This window comes from Schistocerca cancellata, unplaced genomic scaffold, assembly GCF_023864275.1.
Source record: "Schistocerca cancellata isolate TAMUIC-IGC-003103 unplaced genomic scaffold, iqSchCanc2.1 HiC_scaffold_319, whole genome shotgun sequence".
Classification (NCBI taxonomy): domain Eukaryota; kingdom Metazoa; phylum Arthropoda; class Insecta; order Orthoptera; family Acrididae; genus Schistocerca; species Schistocerca cancellata.
In genome coordinates, this window is record NW_026046337.1 from 17443 (window position 1) to 32548 (window position 15106).

The 15106-nt window shown below is 49.9% G+C and overlaps 15 non-coding genes across 15 annotated transcripts; 7 read left to right on the forward strand and 8 right to left on the reverse strand.

Moving 5' to 3' along the window:
- Nucleotides 1-706: 706 nt before the first annotated feature.
- Nucleotides 707-778, reverse strand: Trnag-ccc (transfer RNA glycine (anticodon CCC)). The gene has a single exon. It is a non-coding gene; the product is annotated as a tRNA-Gly (tRNA).
- Nucleotides 779-1451: 673 nt separating this feature from the next.
- On the forward strand, nt 1452-1535 carry Trnal-uaa (transfer RNA leucine (anticodon UAA)). Its single transcript has one exon. It is a non-coding gene; the product is annotated as a tRNA-Leu (tRNA).
- Nucleotides 1536-2661: 1126 nt separating this feature from the next.
- Nucleotides 2662-2733, reverse strand: Trnag-ccc (transfer RNA glycine (anticodon CCC)). The gene has a single exon. It is a non-coding gene; the product is annotated as a tRNA-Gly (tRNA).
- Nucleotides 2734-3406: 673 nt separating this feature from the next.
- Nucleotides 3407-3490, forward strand: Trnal-uaa (transfer RNA leucine (anticodon UAA)). Its single transcript has one exon. It is a non-coding gene; the product is annotated as a tRNA-Leu (tRNA).
- Nucleotides 3491-4616: 1126 nt separating this feature from the next.
- Trnag-ccc (transfer RNA glycine (anticodon CCC)) lies at nt 4617-4688 on the reverse strand. Its single transcript has one exon. It is a non-coding gene; the product is annotated as a tRNA-Gly (tRNA).
- A 673-nt stretch (nt 4689-5361) lies between these two features.
- Trnal-uaa (transfer RNA leucine (anticodon UAA)) lies at nt 5362-5445 on the forward strand. The gene has a single exon. It is a non-coding gene; the product is annotated as a tRNA-Leu (tRNA).
- Nucleotides 5446-6571: 1126 nt separating this feature from the next.
- Nucleotides 6572-6643, reverse strand: Trnag-ccc (transfer RNA glycine (anticodon CCC)). The gene has a single exon. It is a non-coding gene; the product is annotated as a tRNA-Gly (tRNA).
- A 673-nt stretch (nt 6644-7316) lies between these two features.
- Trnal-uaa (transfer RNA leucine (anticodon UAA)) lies at nt 7317-7400 on the forward strand. The gene has a single exon. It is a non-coding gene; the product is annotated as a tRNA-Leu (tRNA).
- A 1126-nt stretch (nt 7401-8526) lies between these two features.
- Trnag-ccc (transfer RNA glycine (anticodon CCC)) lies at nt 8527-8598 on the reverse strand. Its single transcript has one exon. It is a non-coding gene; the product is annotated as a tRNA-Gly (tRNA).
- Nucleotides 8599-9272: 674 nt separating this feature from the next.
- On the forward strand, nt 9273-9356 carry Trnal-uaa (transfer RNA leucine (anticodon UAA)). Its single transcript has one exon. It is a non-coding gene; the product is annotated as a tRNA-Leu (tRNA).
- Nucleotides 9357-10485: 1129 nt separating this feature from the next.
- Trnag-ccc (transfer RNA glycine (anticodon CCC)) lies at nt 10486-10557 on the reverse strand. The gene has a single exon. It is a non-coding gene; the product is annotated as a tRNA-Gly (tRNA).
- A 673-nt stretch (nt 10558-11230) lies between these two features.
- Nucleotides 11231-11314, forward strand: Trnal-uaa (transfer RNA leucine (anticodon UAA)). The gene has a single exon. It is a non-coding gene; the product is annotated as a tRNA-Leu (tRNA).
- A 1127-nt stretch (nt 11315-12441) lies between these two features.
- On the reverse strand, nt 12442-12513 carry Trnag-ccc (transfer RNA glycine (anticodon CCC)). Its single transcript has one exon. It is a non-coding gene; the product is annotated as a tRNA-Gly (tRNA).
- Nucleotides 12514-13185: 672 nt separating this feature from the next.
- On the forward strand, nt 13186-13269 carry Trnal-uaa (transfer RNA leucine (anticodon UAA)). The gene has a single exon. It is a non-coding gene; the product is annotated as a tRNA-Leu (tRNA).
- Nucleotides 13270-14397: 1128 nt separating this feature from the next.
- Nucleotides 14398-14469, reverse strand: Trnag-ccc (transfer RNA glycine (anticodon CCC)). The gene has a single exon. It is a non-coding gene; the product is annotated as a tRNA-Gly (tRNA).
- Nucleotides 14470-15106: the final 637 nt, after the last annotated feature.

Here is a 15106-nt window from a genome sequence, read left to right on the forward strand (position 1 = left end):
GTAAGTTAGAGCGTCGTGCTGTGAACACAAAGGCCGCGTATTTGACCGCACCAAGTGCCATTTCACTTTTCTCCCCTAAAAGACAATGCTTCCTCCAGCGTGACACTGCCAGGTAAATAACAAGCGATCTTCACAAGAAGTAAGATGTCTACACGTTGCGCGATACTGTCGCCAACGGCCATACCGCGCGTAGTGCAGCGGTTGTCGTCTGTTCACCGGCGTTAAGAATCGTTGGCCGTGGTTAGTACTTGGGTGCGTGCTCGGCTGGGAATTCGACGTGCTGTTGGCTCCTTTCATTTTGCATTTTTCCTTCGGTTTCGTTGTTGCTTAGCGATAATGATGCGGTCCCGCACGCTGACGCCACTCTTGCCTCTCGGTACACTAAGGGGCGAACCTGTGGCCACAATAAAATGAAAGGTTCTGTCGTGTGTTTGTCGTTTTTTGGTCTCTCCCAGTCGTTTCTCGCGCCTGCCCTCTACATATATGCCCATTTCCAAGCGTCAGCTTTCGCGTCAGCCGAGCAAAGTCGAGACAAGTCGACACATGGAGACACACGATACTGAGAAACGAAACCCGCAGACTAGCGCCCTGGCAGCACGGACTGAGACGAGGGGCGAGGGAAAACTATTCTTACCGCGACACTTCACAGTTTCGAAGATCGCGTTTCGTTACGTGGAATACCCGTAGAAGAAAAAAGTACCTTTTGTGCGGTGGCCGGGAATCGAACCCGGATCAACTGCTTGGGAAGCAACCATGCTGACCGTTACACCACCACCGCGTTGCGCTGCGTTTCATTCACGCCGCGATGTGTCGGCTACCCTCCTGCCACCAGAGGCCGAAGGCGATGGCGCTGTAGGCGCTCAACGCCAGGGCGGAGGTGAGCACATCTGAAGGCAGTGCGTAGGTGCTGCTAGGGCGATGTAGCGTAGCTAGAAGCAGAACTGACAGCCGTTGAAAAACTGCCCTTTAATTTACAGCAGGGCGATAAAACAAATATCTAATGTGACGCACTTACTGATGATCCAGAGACGATTCAGCATATGTGTGCCAATCCAGAAGGAGAAAGCGCCTAGGTATCACAATATTAAGTTGGTTAGTTTGATGCTCGACTGGAGCATATCATTAGCTTCCCCTGAGGGCGAAATGCACAGCGTAGCCGTTGCTAGGGAACGGCCTTTTCTGTCGTTTTTTGTTTTCTCTGCGTCAATGTGAATATTGATAACTACAGTTCTGCTCAAGACAGATGGCGATGGAAAACAATGGTTTAAGGCACCATATTTAAGCAGTGGTTCCCGAAAGTGAGGGTGGGGTGCAACCTGACATCTGACAATTCGTTTTAAATACTCTAAAACCAACGTATTTCCTCCACACAAGAAAAAACACGCTAATTTCGCAGTCAGGCTCTGGTGATGTACCTAGAAACGACGGTAGTAGAGAGCGTACGCTCACACGTCAGATTGGCCGAGCGGTCTAAGGCGCCAGATTTAAGCTCTGGTTCCCGAAGGGGAGCGTGGGTTCGAACCCCACATCTGACAATGCATTTTAAATATTCCAAAACTACCAATTTCGTACATGCGGGAAAACAAGTAAATTACGCGGGAACAGGTTCCACAGATACTACTAGAGACGGCAGTGACTATGGTGCTTGCCTTGCAAGTCTGATTGTCTGGCGGTCAGAAAGAATGGAAAGCTGTTAGGAGAAATGGCTTTCAGCCACGAGGCCCGGATTCGATTCCCGGTAGCCGACCATACTTTTGGTTGCTGAGTCTTGGTTATTCTCACGGCATTTACGATTTCTTTGTGTTGTAATTTTTGGGGACCAAGCATCAGGCGAGCAAACGTGAACGAAAGCATATATGTGTTTAAATGTGTGTCAGGGCAGTAATAAAGGTGGATGAGACGGTCGATCGGGTATTGGACTGCAGACGTGCCACATTGCGTAGCTCGATAGCTGAGTAAGTTAGAGCGTCGTGCTGTGAACACAAAGGCCGCGTATTTGACCGCACCAAGTGCCATTTCACTTTTCTCCCCTAAAAGACAATGCTTCCTCCAGCGTGACACTGCCAGGTAAATAACAAGCGATCTTCACAAGAAGTAAGATGTCTACACGTTGCGCGATACTGTCGCCAACGGCCATACCGCGCGTAGTGCAGCGGTTGTCGTCTGTTCACCGGCGTTAAGAATCGTTGGCCGTGGTTAGTACTTGGGTGCGTGCTCGGCTGGGAATTCGACGTGCTGTTGGCTCCTTTCATTTTGCATTTTTCCTTCGGTTTCGTTGTTGCTTAGCGATAATGATGCGGTCCCGCACGCTGACGCCACTCTTGCCTCTCGGTACACTAAGGGGCGAACCTGTGGCCACAATAAAATGAAAGGTTCTGTCGTGTGTTTGTCGTTTTTTGGTCTCTCCCAGTCGTTTCTCGCGCCTGCCCTCTACATATATGCCCATTTCCAAGCGTCAGCTTTCGCGTCAGCCGAGCAAAGTCGAGACAAGTCGACACATGGAGACACACGATACTGAGAAACGAAACCCGCAGACTAGCGCCCTGGCAGCACGGACTGAGACGAGGGGCGAGGGAAAACTATTCTTACCGCGACACTTCACAGTTTCGAAGATCGCGTTTCGTTACGTGGAATACCCGTAGAAGAAAAAAGTACCTTTTGTGCGGTGGCCGGGAATCGAACCCGGATCAACTGCTTGGGAAGCAACCATGCTGACCGTTACACCACCACCGCGTTGCGCTGCGTTTCATTCACGCCGCGATGTGTCGGCTACCCTCCTGCCACCAGAGGCCGAAGGCGATGGCGCTGTAGGCGCTCAACGCCAGGGCGGAGGTGAGCACATCTGAAGGCAGTGCGTAGGTGCTGCTAGGGCGATGTAGCGTAGCTAGAAGCAGAACTGACAGCCGTTGAAAAACTGCCCTTTAATTTACAGCAGGGCGATAAAACAAATATCTAATGTGACGCACTTACTGATGATCCAGAGACGATTCAGCATATGTGTGCCAATCCAGAAGGAGAAAGCGCCTAGGTATCACAATATTAAGTTGGTTAGTTTGATGCTCGACTGGAGCATATCATTAGCTTCCCCTGAGGGCGAAATGCACAGCGTAGCCGTTGCTAGGGAACGGCCTTTTCTGTCGTTTTTTGTTTTCTCTGCGTCAATGTGAATATTGATAACTACAGTTCTGCTCAAGACAGATGGCGATGGAAAACAATGGTTTAAGGCACCATATTTAAGCAGTGGTTCCCGAAAGTGAGGGTGGGGTGCAACCTGACATCTGACAATTCGTTTTAAATACTCTAAAACCAACGTATTTCCTCCACACAAGAAAAAACACGCTAATTTCGCAGTCAGGCTCTGGTGATGTACCTAGAAACGACGGTAGTAGAGAGCGTACGCTCACACGTCAGATTGGCCGAGCGGTCTAAGGCGCCAGATTTAAGCTCTGGTTCCCGAAGGGGAGCGTGGGTTCGAACCCCACATCTGACAATGCATTTTAAATATTCCAAAACTACCAATTTCGTACATGCGGGAAAACAAGTAAATTACGCGGGAACAGGTTCCACAGATACTACTAGAGACGGCAGTGGCTATGGTGCTTGCCTTGCAAGTCTGATTGTCTGGCGGTCAGAAAGATTGGAAAGCTGTTAGGAGAAATGGCTTTCAGCCACGAGGCCCGGATTCGATTCCCGGTAGCCGACCATACTTTTGGTTGCTGAGTCTTGGTTATTCTCACGGCATTTACGATTTCTTTGTGTTGTAATTTTTGGGGACCAAGCATCAGGCGAGCAAACGTGAACGAAAGCATATATGTGTTTAAATGTGTGTCAGGGCAGTAATAAAGGTGGATGAGACGGTCGATCGGGTATTGGACTGCAGACGTGCCACATTGCGTAGCTCGATAGCTGAGTAAGTTAGAGCGTCGTGCTGTGAACACAAAGGCCGCGTATTTGACCGCACCAAGTGCCATTTCACTTTTCTCCCCTAAAAGACAATGCTTCCTCCAGCGTGACACTGCCAGGTAAATAACAAGCGATCTTCACAAGAAGTAAGATGTCTACACGTTGCGCGATACTGTCGCCAACGGCCATACCGCGCGTAGTGCAGCGGTTGTCGTCTGTTCACCGGCGTTAAGAATCGTTGGCCGTGGTTAGTACTTGGGTGCGTGCTCGGCTGGGAATTCGACGTGCTGTTGGCTCCTTTCATTTTGCATTTTTCCTTCGGTTTCGTTGTTGCTTAGCGATAATGATGCGGTCCCGCACGCTGACGCCACTCTTGCCTCTCGGTACACTAAGGGGCGAACCTGTGGCCACAATAAAATGAAAGGTTCTGTCGTGTGTTTGTCGTTTTTTGGTCTCTCCCAGTCGTTTCTCGCGCCTGCCCTCTACATATATGCCCATTTCCAAGCGTCAGCTTTCGCGTCAGCCGAGCAAAGTCGAGACAAGTCGACACATGGAGACACACGATGCTGAGAAACGAAACCCGCAGACTAGCGCCCTGGCAGCACGGACTGAGACGAGGGGCGAGGGAAAACTATTCTTACCGCGACACTTCACAGTTTCGAAGATCGCGTTTCGTTACGTGGAATACCCGTAGAAGAAAAAAGTACCTTTTGTGCGGTGGCCGGGAATCGAACCCGGATCAACTGCTTGGGAAGCAACCATGCTGACCGTTACACCACCACCGCGTTGCGCTGCGTTTCATTCACGCCGCGATGTGTCGGCTACCCTCCTGCCACCAGAGGCCGAAGGCGATGGCGCTGTAGGCGCTCAACGCCAGGGCGGAGGTGAGCACATCTGAAGGCAGTGCGTAGGTGCTGCTAGGGCGATGTAGCGTAGCTAGAAGCAGAACTGACAGCCGTTGAAAAACTGCCCTTTAATTTACAGCAGGGCGATAAAACAAATATCTAATGTGACGCACTTACTGATGATCCAGAGACGATTCAGCATATGTGTGCCAATCCAGAAGGAGAAAGCGCCTAGGTATCACAATATTAAGTTGGTTAGTTTGATGCTCGACTGGAGCATATCATTAGCTTCCCCTGAGGGCGAAATGCACAGCGTAGCCGTTGCTAGGGAACGGCCTTTTCTGTCGTTTTTTGTTTTCTCTGCGTCAATGTGAATATTGATAACTACAGTTCTGCTCAAGACAGATGGCGATGGAAAACAATGGTTTAAGGCACCATATTTAAGCAGTGGTTCCCGAAAGTGAGGGTGGGGTGCAACCTGACATCTGACAATTCGTTTTAAATACTCTAAAACCAACGTATTTCCTCCACACAAGAAAAAACACGCTAATTTCGCAGTCAGGCTCTGGTGATGTACCTAGAAACGACGGTAGTAGAGAGCGTACGCTCACACGTCAGATTGGCCGAGCGGTCTAAGGCGCCAGATTTAAGCTCTGGTTCCCGAAGGGGAGCGTGGGTTCGAACCCCACATCTGACAATGCATTTTAAATATTCCAAAACTACCAATTTCGTACATGCGGGAAAACAAGTAAATTACGCGGGAACAGGTTCCACAGATACTACTAGAGACGGCAGTGACTATGGTGCTTGCCTTGCAAGTCTGATTGTCTGGCGGTCAGAAAGAATGGAAAGCTGTTAGGAGAAATGGCTTTCAGCCACGAGGCCCGGATTCGATTCCCGGTAGCCGACCATACTTTTGGTTGCTGAGTCTTGGTTATTCTCACGGCATTTACGATTTCTTTGTGTTGTAATTTTTGGGGACCAAGCATCAGGCGAGCAAACGTGAACGAAAGCATATATGTGTTTAAATGTGTGTCAGGGCAGTAATAAAGGTGGATGAGACGGTCGATCGGGTATTGGACTGCAGACGTGCCACATTGCGTAGCTCGATAGCTGAGTAAGTTAGAGCGTCGTGCTGTGAACACAAAGGCCGCGTATTTGACCGCACCAAGTGCCATTTCACTTTTCTCCCCTAAAAGACAATGCTTCCTCCAGCGTGACACTGCCAGGTAAATAACAAGCGATCTTCACAAGAAGTAAGATGTCTACACGTTGCGCGATACTGTCGCCAACGGCCATACCGCGCGTAGTGCAGCGGTTGTCGTCTGTTCACCGGCGTTAAGAATCGTTGGCCGTGGTTAGTACTTGGGTGCGTGCTCGGCTGGGAATTCGACGTGCTGTTGGCTCCTTTCATTTTGCATTTTTCCTTCGGTTTCGTTGTTGCTTAGCGATAATGATGCGGTCCCGCACGCTGACGCCACTCTTGCCTCTCGGTACACTAAGGGGCGAACCTGTGGCCACAATAAAATGAAAGGTTCTGTCGTGTGTTTGTCGTTTTTTGGTCTCTCCCAGTCGTTTCTCGCGCCTGCCCTCTACATATATGCCCATTTCCAAGCGTCAGCTTTCGCGTCAGCCGAGCAAAGTCGAGACAAGTCGACACATGGAGACACACGATACTGAGAAACGAAACCCGCAGACTAGCGCCCTGGCAGCACGGACTGAGACGAGGGGCGAGGGAAAACTATTCTTACCGCGACACTTCACAGTTTCGAAGATCGCGTTTCGTTACGTGGAATACCCGTAGAAGAAAAAAGTACCTTTTGTGCGGTGGCCGGGAATCGAACCCGGATCAACTGCTTGGGAAGCAACCATGCTGACCGTTACACCACCACCGCGTTGCGCTGCGTTTCATTCACGCCGCGATGTGTCGGCTACCCTCCTGCCACCAGAGGCCGAAGGCGATGGCGCTGTAGGCGCTCAACGCCAGGGCGGAGGTGAGCACATCTGAAGGCAGTGCGTAGGTGCTGCTAGGGCGATGTAGCGTAGCTAGAAGCAGAACTGACAGCCGTTGAAAAACTGCCCTTTAATTTACAGCAGGGCGATAAAACAAATATCTAATGTGACGCACTTACTGATGATCCAGAGACGATTCAGCATATGTGTGCCAATCCAGAAGGAGAAAGCGCCTAGGTATCACAATATTAAGTTGGTTAGTTTGATGCTCGACTGGAGCATATCATTAGCTTCCCCTGAGGGCGAAATGCACAGCGTAGCCGTTGCTAGGGAACGGCCTTTTCTGTCGTTTTTTGTTTTCTCTGCGTCAATGTGAATATTGATAACTACAGTTCTGCTCAAGACAGATGGCGATGGAAAACAATGGTTTAAGGCACCATATTTAAGCAGTGGTTCCCGAAAGTGAGGGTGGGGTGCAACCTGACATCTGACAATTCGTTTTAAATACTCTAAAACCAACGTATTTCCTCCACACAAGAAAAAACACGCTAATTTCGCAGTCAGGCTCTGGTGATGTACCTAGAAACGACGGTAGTAGAGAGCGTACGCTCACACGTCAGATTGGCCGAGCGGTCTAAGGCGCCAGATTTAAGCTCTGGTTCCCGAAGGGGAGCGTGGGTTCGAACCCCACATCTGACAATGCATTTTAAATATTCCAAAACTACCAATTTCGTACATGCGGGAAAACAAGTAAATTACGCGGGAACAGGTTCCACAGATACTACTAGAGACGGCAGTGGCTATGGTGCTTGCCTTGCAAGTCTGATTGTCTGGCGGTCAGAAAGATTGGAAAGCTGTTAGGAGAAATGGCTTTCAGCCACGAGGCCCGGATTCGATTCCCGGTAGCCGACCATACTTTTGGTTGCTGAGTCTTGGTTATTCTCACGGCATTTACGATTTCTTTGTGTTGTAATTTTTGGGGACCAAGCATCAGGCGAGCAAACGTGAACGAAAGCATATATGTGTTTAAATGTGTGTCAGGGCAGTAATAAAGGTGGATGAGACGGTCGATCGGGTATTGGACTGCAGACGTGCCACATTGCGTAGCTCGATAGCTGAGTAAGTTAGAGCGTCGTGCTGTGAACACAAAGGCCGCGTATTTGACCGCACCAAGTGCCATTTCACTTTTCTCCCCTAAAAGACAATGCTTCCTCCAGCGTGACACTGCCAGGTAAATAACAAGCGATCTTCACAAGAAGTAAGATGTCTACACGTTGCGCGATACTGTCGCCAACGGCCATACCGCGCGTAGTGCAGCGGTTGTCGTCTGTTCACCGGCGTTAAGAATCGTTGGCCGTGGTTAGTACTTGGGTGCGTGCTCGGCTGGGAATTCGACGTGCTGTTGGCTCCTTTCATTTTGCATTTTTCCTTCGGTTTCGTTGTTGCTTAGCGATAATGATGCGGTCCCGCACGCTGACGCCACTCTTGCCTCTCGGTACACTAAGGGGCGAACCTGTGGCCACAATAAAATGAAAGGTTCTGTCGTGTGTTTGTCGTTTTTTGGTCTCTCCCAGTCGTTTCTCGCGCCTGCCCTCTACATATATGCCCATTTCCAAGCGTCAGCTTTCGCGTCAGCCGAGCAAAGTCGAGACAAGTCGACACATGGAGACACACGATACTGAGAAACGAAACCCGCAGACTAGCGCCCTGGCAGCACGGACTGAGACGAGGGGCGAGGGAAAACTATTCTTACCGCGACACTTCACAGTTTCGAAGATCGCGTTTCGTTACGTGGAATACCCGTAGAAGAAAAAAGTACCTTTTGTGCGGTGGCCGGGAATCGAACCCGGATCAACTGCTTGGGAAGCAACCATGCTGACCGTTACACCACCACCGCGTTGCGCTGCGTTTCATTCACGCCGCGATGTGTCGGCTACCCTCCTGCCACCAGAGGCCGAAGGCGATGGCGCTGTAGGCGCTCAACGCCAGGGCGGAGGTGAGCACATCTGAAGGCAGTGCGTAGGTGCTGCTAGGGCGATGTAGCGTAGCTAGAAGCAGAACTGACAGCCGTTGAAAAACTGCCCTTTAATTTACAGCAGGGCGATAAAACAAATATCTAATGTGACGCACTTACTGATGATCCAGAGACGATTCAGCATATGTGTGCCAATCCAGAAGGAGAAAGCGCCTAGGTATCACAATATTAAGTTGGTTAGTTTGATGCTCGACTGGAGCATATCATTAGCTTCCCCTGAGGGCGAAATGCACAGCGTAGCCGTTGCTAGGGAACGGCCTTTTCTGTCGTTTTTTGTTTTCTCTGCGTCAATGTGAATATTGATAACTACAGTTCTGCTCAAGACAGATGGCGATGGAAAACAATGGTTTTAAGGCACCATATTTAAGCAGTGGTTCCCGAAAGTGAGGGTGGGGTGCAACCTGACATCTGACAATTCGTTTTAAATACTCTAAAACCAACGTATTTCCTCCACACAAGAAAAAACACGCTAATTTCGCAGTCAGGCTCTGGTGATGTACCTAGAAACGACGGTAGTAGAGAGCGTACGCTCACACGTCAGATTGGCCGAGCGGTCTAAGGCGCCAGATTTAAGCTCTGGTTCCCGAAGGGGAGCGTGGGTTCGAACCCCACATCTGACAATGCATTTTAAATATTCCAAAACTACCAATTTCGTACAATGCGGGAAAACAAGTAAATTACGCGGGAACAGGTTCCACAGATACTACTAGAGACGGCAGTGACTATGGTGCTTGCCTTGCAAGTCTGATTGTCTGGCGGTCAGAAAGAATGGAAAGCTGTTAGGAGAAATGGCTTTCAGCCACGAGGCCCGGATTCGATTCCCGGTAGCCGACCATACTTTTGGTTGCTGAGTCTTGGTTATTCTCACGGCATTTACGATTTCTTTGTGTTGTAATTTTTGGGGGACCAAGCATCAGGCGAGCAAACGTGAACGAAAGCATATATGTGTTTAAATGTGTGTCAGGGCAGTAATAAAGGTGGATGAGACGGTCGATCGGGTATTGGACTGCAGACGTGCCACATTGCGTAGCTCGATAGCTGAGTAAGTTAGAGCGTCGTGCTGTGAACACAAAGGCCGCGTATTTGACCGCACCAAGTGCCATTTTCACTTTTCTCCCCTAAAAGACAATGCTTCCTCCAGCGTGACACTGCCAGGTAAATAACAAGCGATCTTCACAAGAAGTAAGATGTCTACACGTTGCGCGATACTGTCGCCAACGGCCATACCGCGCGTAGTGCAGCGGTTGTCGTCTGTTCACCGGCGTTAAGAATCGTTGGCCGTGGTTAGTACTTGGGTGCGTGCTCGGCTGGGAATTCGACGTGCTGTTGGCTCCTTTCATTTTGCATTTTTCCTTCGGTTTCGTTGTTGCTTAGCGATAATGATGCGGTCCCGCACGCTGACGCCACTCTTGCCTCTCGGTACACTAAGGGGCGAACCTTGTGGCCACAATAAAATGAAAGGTTCTGTCGTGTGTTTGTCGTTTTTTGGTCTCTCCCAGTCGTTTCTCGCGCCTGCCCTCTACATATATGCCCATTTCCAAGCGTCAGCTTTCGCGTCAGCCGAGCAAAGTCGAGACAAGTCGACACATGGAGACACACGATGCTGAGAACGAAACCCGCAGACTAGCGCCCTGGCAGCACGGACTGAGACGAGGGGCGAGGGAAAACTATTCTTACCGCGACACTTCACAGTTTCGAAGATCGCGTTTCGTTACGTGGAATACCCGTAGAAGAAAAAAGTACCTTTTGTGCGGTGGCCGGGAATCGAACCCGGATCAACTGCTTGGGAAGCAACCATGCTGACCGTTACACCACCACCGCGTTGCGCTGCGTTTCATTCACGCCGCGATGTGTCGGCTACCCTCCCTGCCACCAGAGGCGAAGGCGATGGCGCTGTAGGCGCTCAACGCCAGGGCGGAGGTGAGCACATCTGAAGGCAGTGCGTAGGTGCTGCTAGGGCGATGTAGCGTAGCTAGAAGCAGAACTGACAGCCGTTGAAAAACTGCCCTTTAATTTACAGCAGGGCGATAAAACAAATATCTAATGTGACGCACTTACTGATGATCCAGAGACGATTCAGCATATGTGTGCCAATCCAGAAGGAGAAAGCGCCTAGGTATCACAATATTAAGTTGGTTAGTTTGATGCTCGACTGGAGCATATCATTAGCTTCCCCTGAGGGCGAAATGCACAGCGTAGCCGTTGCTAGGGAACGGCCTTTTCTGTCGTTTTTTGTTTTCTCTGCGTCAATGTGAATATTGATAACTACAGTTCTGCTCAAGACAGATGGCGATGGAAAACAATGGTTTAAGGCACCATATTTAAGCAGTGGTTCCCGAAAGTGAGGGTGGGGTGCAACCTGACATCTGACAATTCGTTTTAAATACTCTAAAACCAACGTATTTCCTCCACACAAGAAAAAACACGCTAATTTCGCAGTCAGGCTCTGGTGATGTACCTAGAAACGACGGTAGTAGAGAGCGTACGCTCACACGTCAGATTGGCCGAGCGGTCTAAGGCGCCAGATTTAAGCTCTGGTTCCCGAAGGGGAGCGTGGGTTCGAACCCCACATCTGACAATGCATTTTAAATATTCCAAAACTACCAATTTCGTACATGCGGGAAAACAAGTAAATTACGCGGGAACAGGTTCCACAGATACTACTAGAGACGGCAGTGACTATGGTGCTTGCCTTGCAAGTCTGATTGTCTGGCGGTCAGAAAGAATGGAAAGCTGTTAGGAGAGAATGGCTTTCAGCCACGAGGCCCGGATTCGATTCCCGGTAGCCGACCATACTTTTGGTTGCTGAGTCTTGGTTATTCTCACGGCATTTACGATTTCTTTGTGTTGTAATTTTTGGGGACCAAGCATCAGGCGAGCAAACGTGAACGAAAGCATATATGTGTTTAAATGTGTGTCAGGGCAGTAATAAAGGTGGATGAGACGGTCGATCGGGTATTGGACTGCAGACGTGCCACATTGCGTAGCTCGATAGCTGAGTAAGTTAGAGCGTCGTGCTGTGAACACAAAGGCCGCGTATTTGACCGCACCAAGTGCCATTTCACTTTTCTCCCCTAAAAGACAATGCTTCCTCCAGCGTGACACTGCCAGGTAAATAACAAGCGATCTTCACAAGAAGTAAGATGTCTACACGTTGCGCGATACTGTCGCCAACGGCCATACCGCGCGTAGTGCAGCGGTTGTCGTCTGTTCACCGGCGTTAAGAATCGTTGGCCGTGGTTAGTACTTGGGTGCGTGCTCGGCTGGGAATTCGACGTGCTGTTGGCTCCTTTCATTTTGCATTTTTCCTTCGGTTTCGTTGTTGCTTAGCGATAATGATGCGGTCCCGCACGCTGACGCCACTCTTGCCTCTCGGTACACTAAGGGGCGAACCTGTGGCCACAATAAAATGAAAGGTTCTGTCGTGTGTTTGTCGTTTTTTGGTCTCTCCCAGTCGTTTCTCGCGCCTGCCCTCTACATATATGCCCATTTCCAAGCGTCAGCTTTCGCGTCAGCCGAGCAAAGTCGAGACAAGTCGACACATGGAGACACACGATGCTGAGAAACGAAACCCGCAGACTAGCGCCCTGGCAGCACGGACTGAGACGAGGGGCGAGGGAAAACTATTCTTACCGCGACACTTCACAGTTTCGAAGATCGCGTTTCGTTACGTGGAATACCCGTAGAAGAAAAAAGTACCTTTTGTGCGGTGGCCGGGAATCGAACCCGGATCAACTGCTTGGGAAGCAACCATGCTGACCGTTACACCACCACCGCGTTGCGCTGCGTTTCATTCACGCCGCGATGTGTCGGCTACCCTCCTGCACCAGAGGCCGAAGGCGATGGCGCTGTAGGCGCTCAACGCCAGGGCGGAGGTGAGCACATCTGAAGGCAGTGCGTAGGTGCTGCTAGGGCGATGTAGCGTAGCTAGAAGCAGAACTGACAGCCGTTGAAAAACTGCCCTTTAATTTACAGCAGGGCGATAAAACAAATATCTAATGTGACGCACTTACTGATGATCCAGAGACGATTCAGCATATGTGTGCCAATCCAGAAGGAGAAAGCGCCTAGGTATCACAATATTAAGTTGGTTAGTTTGATGCTCGACTGGAGCATATCATTAGCTTCCCCTGAGGGCGAAATGCACAGCGTAGCCGTTGCTAGGGAACGGCCTTTTCTGTCGTTTTTTGTTTTCTCTGCGTCAATGTGAATATTGATAACTACAGTTCTGCTCAAGACAGATGGCGATGGAAAACAATGGTTTTAAGGCACCATATTTAAGCAGTGGTTCCCGAAAGTGAGGGTGGGGTGCAACCTGACATCTGACAATTCGTTTTAAATACTCTAAACCAACGTATTTCCTCCACACAAGAAAAAACACGCTAATTTCGCAGTCAGGCTCTGGTGATGTACCTAGAAACGACGGTAGTAGAGAGCGTACGCTCACACGTCAGATTGGCCGAGCGGTCTAAGGCGCCAGATTTAAGCTCTGGTTCCCGAAGGGGAGCGTGGGTTCGAACCCCACATCTGACAATGCATTTTAAATATTCCAAAACTACCAATTTCGTAACATGCGGGAAAACAAGTAAATTACGCGGGAACAGGTTCCACAGATACTACTAGAGACGGCAGTGGCTATGGTGCTTGCCTTGCAAGTCTGATTGTCTGGCGGTCAGAAAGATTGGAAAGCTGTTAGGAGAAATGGCTTTCAGCCACGAGGCCCGGATTCGATTCCCGGTAGCCGACCATACTTTTGGTTGCTGAGTCTTGGTTATTCTCACGGCATTTACGATTTCTTTGTGTTGTAATTTTTGGGGACCAAGCATCAGGCGAGCAAACGTGAACGAAAGCATATATGTGTTTAAATGTGTGTCAGGGCAGTAATAAAGGTGGATGAGACGGTCGATCGGGTATTGACTGCAGACGTGCCACATTGCGTAGCTCGATAGCTGAGTAAGTTAGAGCGTCGTGCTGTGAACACAAAGGCCGCGTATTTGACCGCACCAAGTGCCATTTCACTTTTCTCCCCTAAAAGACAATGCTTCCTCCAGCGTGACACTGCCAGGTAAATAACAAGCGATCTTCACAAGAAGTAAGATGTCTACACGTTGCGCGATACTGTCGCCAACGGCCATACCGCGCGTAGTGCAGCGGTTGTCGTCTGTTCACCGGCGTTAAGAATCGTTGGCCGTGGTTAGTACTTGGGTGCGTGCTCGGCTGGGAATTCGACGTGCTGTTGGCTCCTTTTCATTTTGCATTTTTCCTTCGGTTTCGTTGTTGCTTAGCGATAATGATGCGGTCCCGCACGCTGACGCCACTCTTGCCTCTCGGTACACTAAGGGGCGAACCTGTGGCCACAATAAAATGAAAGGTTCTGTCGTGTGTTTGTCGTTTTTTTGGTCTCTCCCAGTCGTTTCTCGCGCCTGCCCTCTACATATATGCCCATTTCCAAGCGTCAGCTTTCGCGTCAGCCGAGCAAAGTCGAGACAAGTCGACACATGGAGACACACGATACTGAGAAACGAAACCCGCAGACTAGCGCCCTGGCAGCACGGACTGAGACGAGGGGCGAGGGAAAACTATTCTTACCGCGACACTTCACAGTTTCGAAGATCGCGTTTCGTTACGTGGAATACCCGTAGAAGAAAAAAGTACCTTTTGTGCGGTGGCCGGGAATCGAACCCGGATCAACTGCTTGGGAAGCAACCATGCTGACCGTTACACCACCACCGCGTTGCGCTGCGTTTCATTCACGCCGCGATGTGTCGGCTACCCTCCTGCCACCAGAGGCCGAAGGCGATGGCGCTGTAGGCGCTCAACGCCAGGGCGGAGGTGAGCACATCTGAAGGCAGTGCGTAGGTGCTGCTAGGGCGATGTAGCGTAGCTAGAAGCAGAACTGACAGCCGTTGAAAAACTGCCCTTTAATTTACAGCAGGGCGATAAAACAAATATCTAATGTGACGCACTTACTGATGATCCAGAGACGATTCAGCATATGTGTGCCAATCCAGAAGGAGAAAGCGCCTAGGTATCACAATATTAAGTTGGTTAGTTTGATGCTCGACTGGAGCATATCATTAGCTTCCCCTGAGGGCGAAATGCACAGCGTAGCCGTTGCTAGGGAACGGCCTTTTCTGTCGTTTTTTTGTTTTCTCTGCGTCAATGTGAATATTGATAACTACAGTTCTGCTCAAGACAGATGGCGATGGAAAACAATGGTTTAAGGCACCATATTTAAGCAGTGGTTCCCGAAAGTGAGGGTGGGGTGCAACCTGACATCTGACAATTCGTTTTAAATACTCTAAAACCAACGTATTTCCTCCACACAAGAAAAAACACGCTAATTTCGCAGTCAGGCTCTGGTGATGTA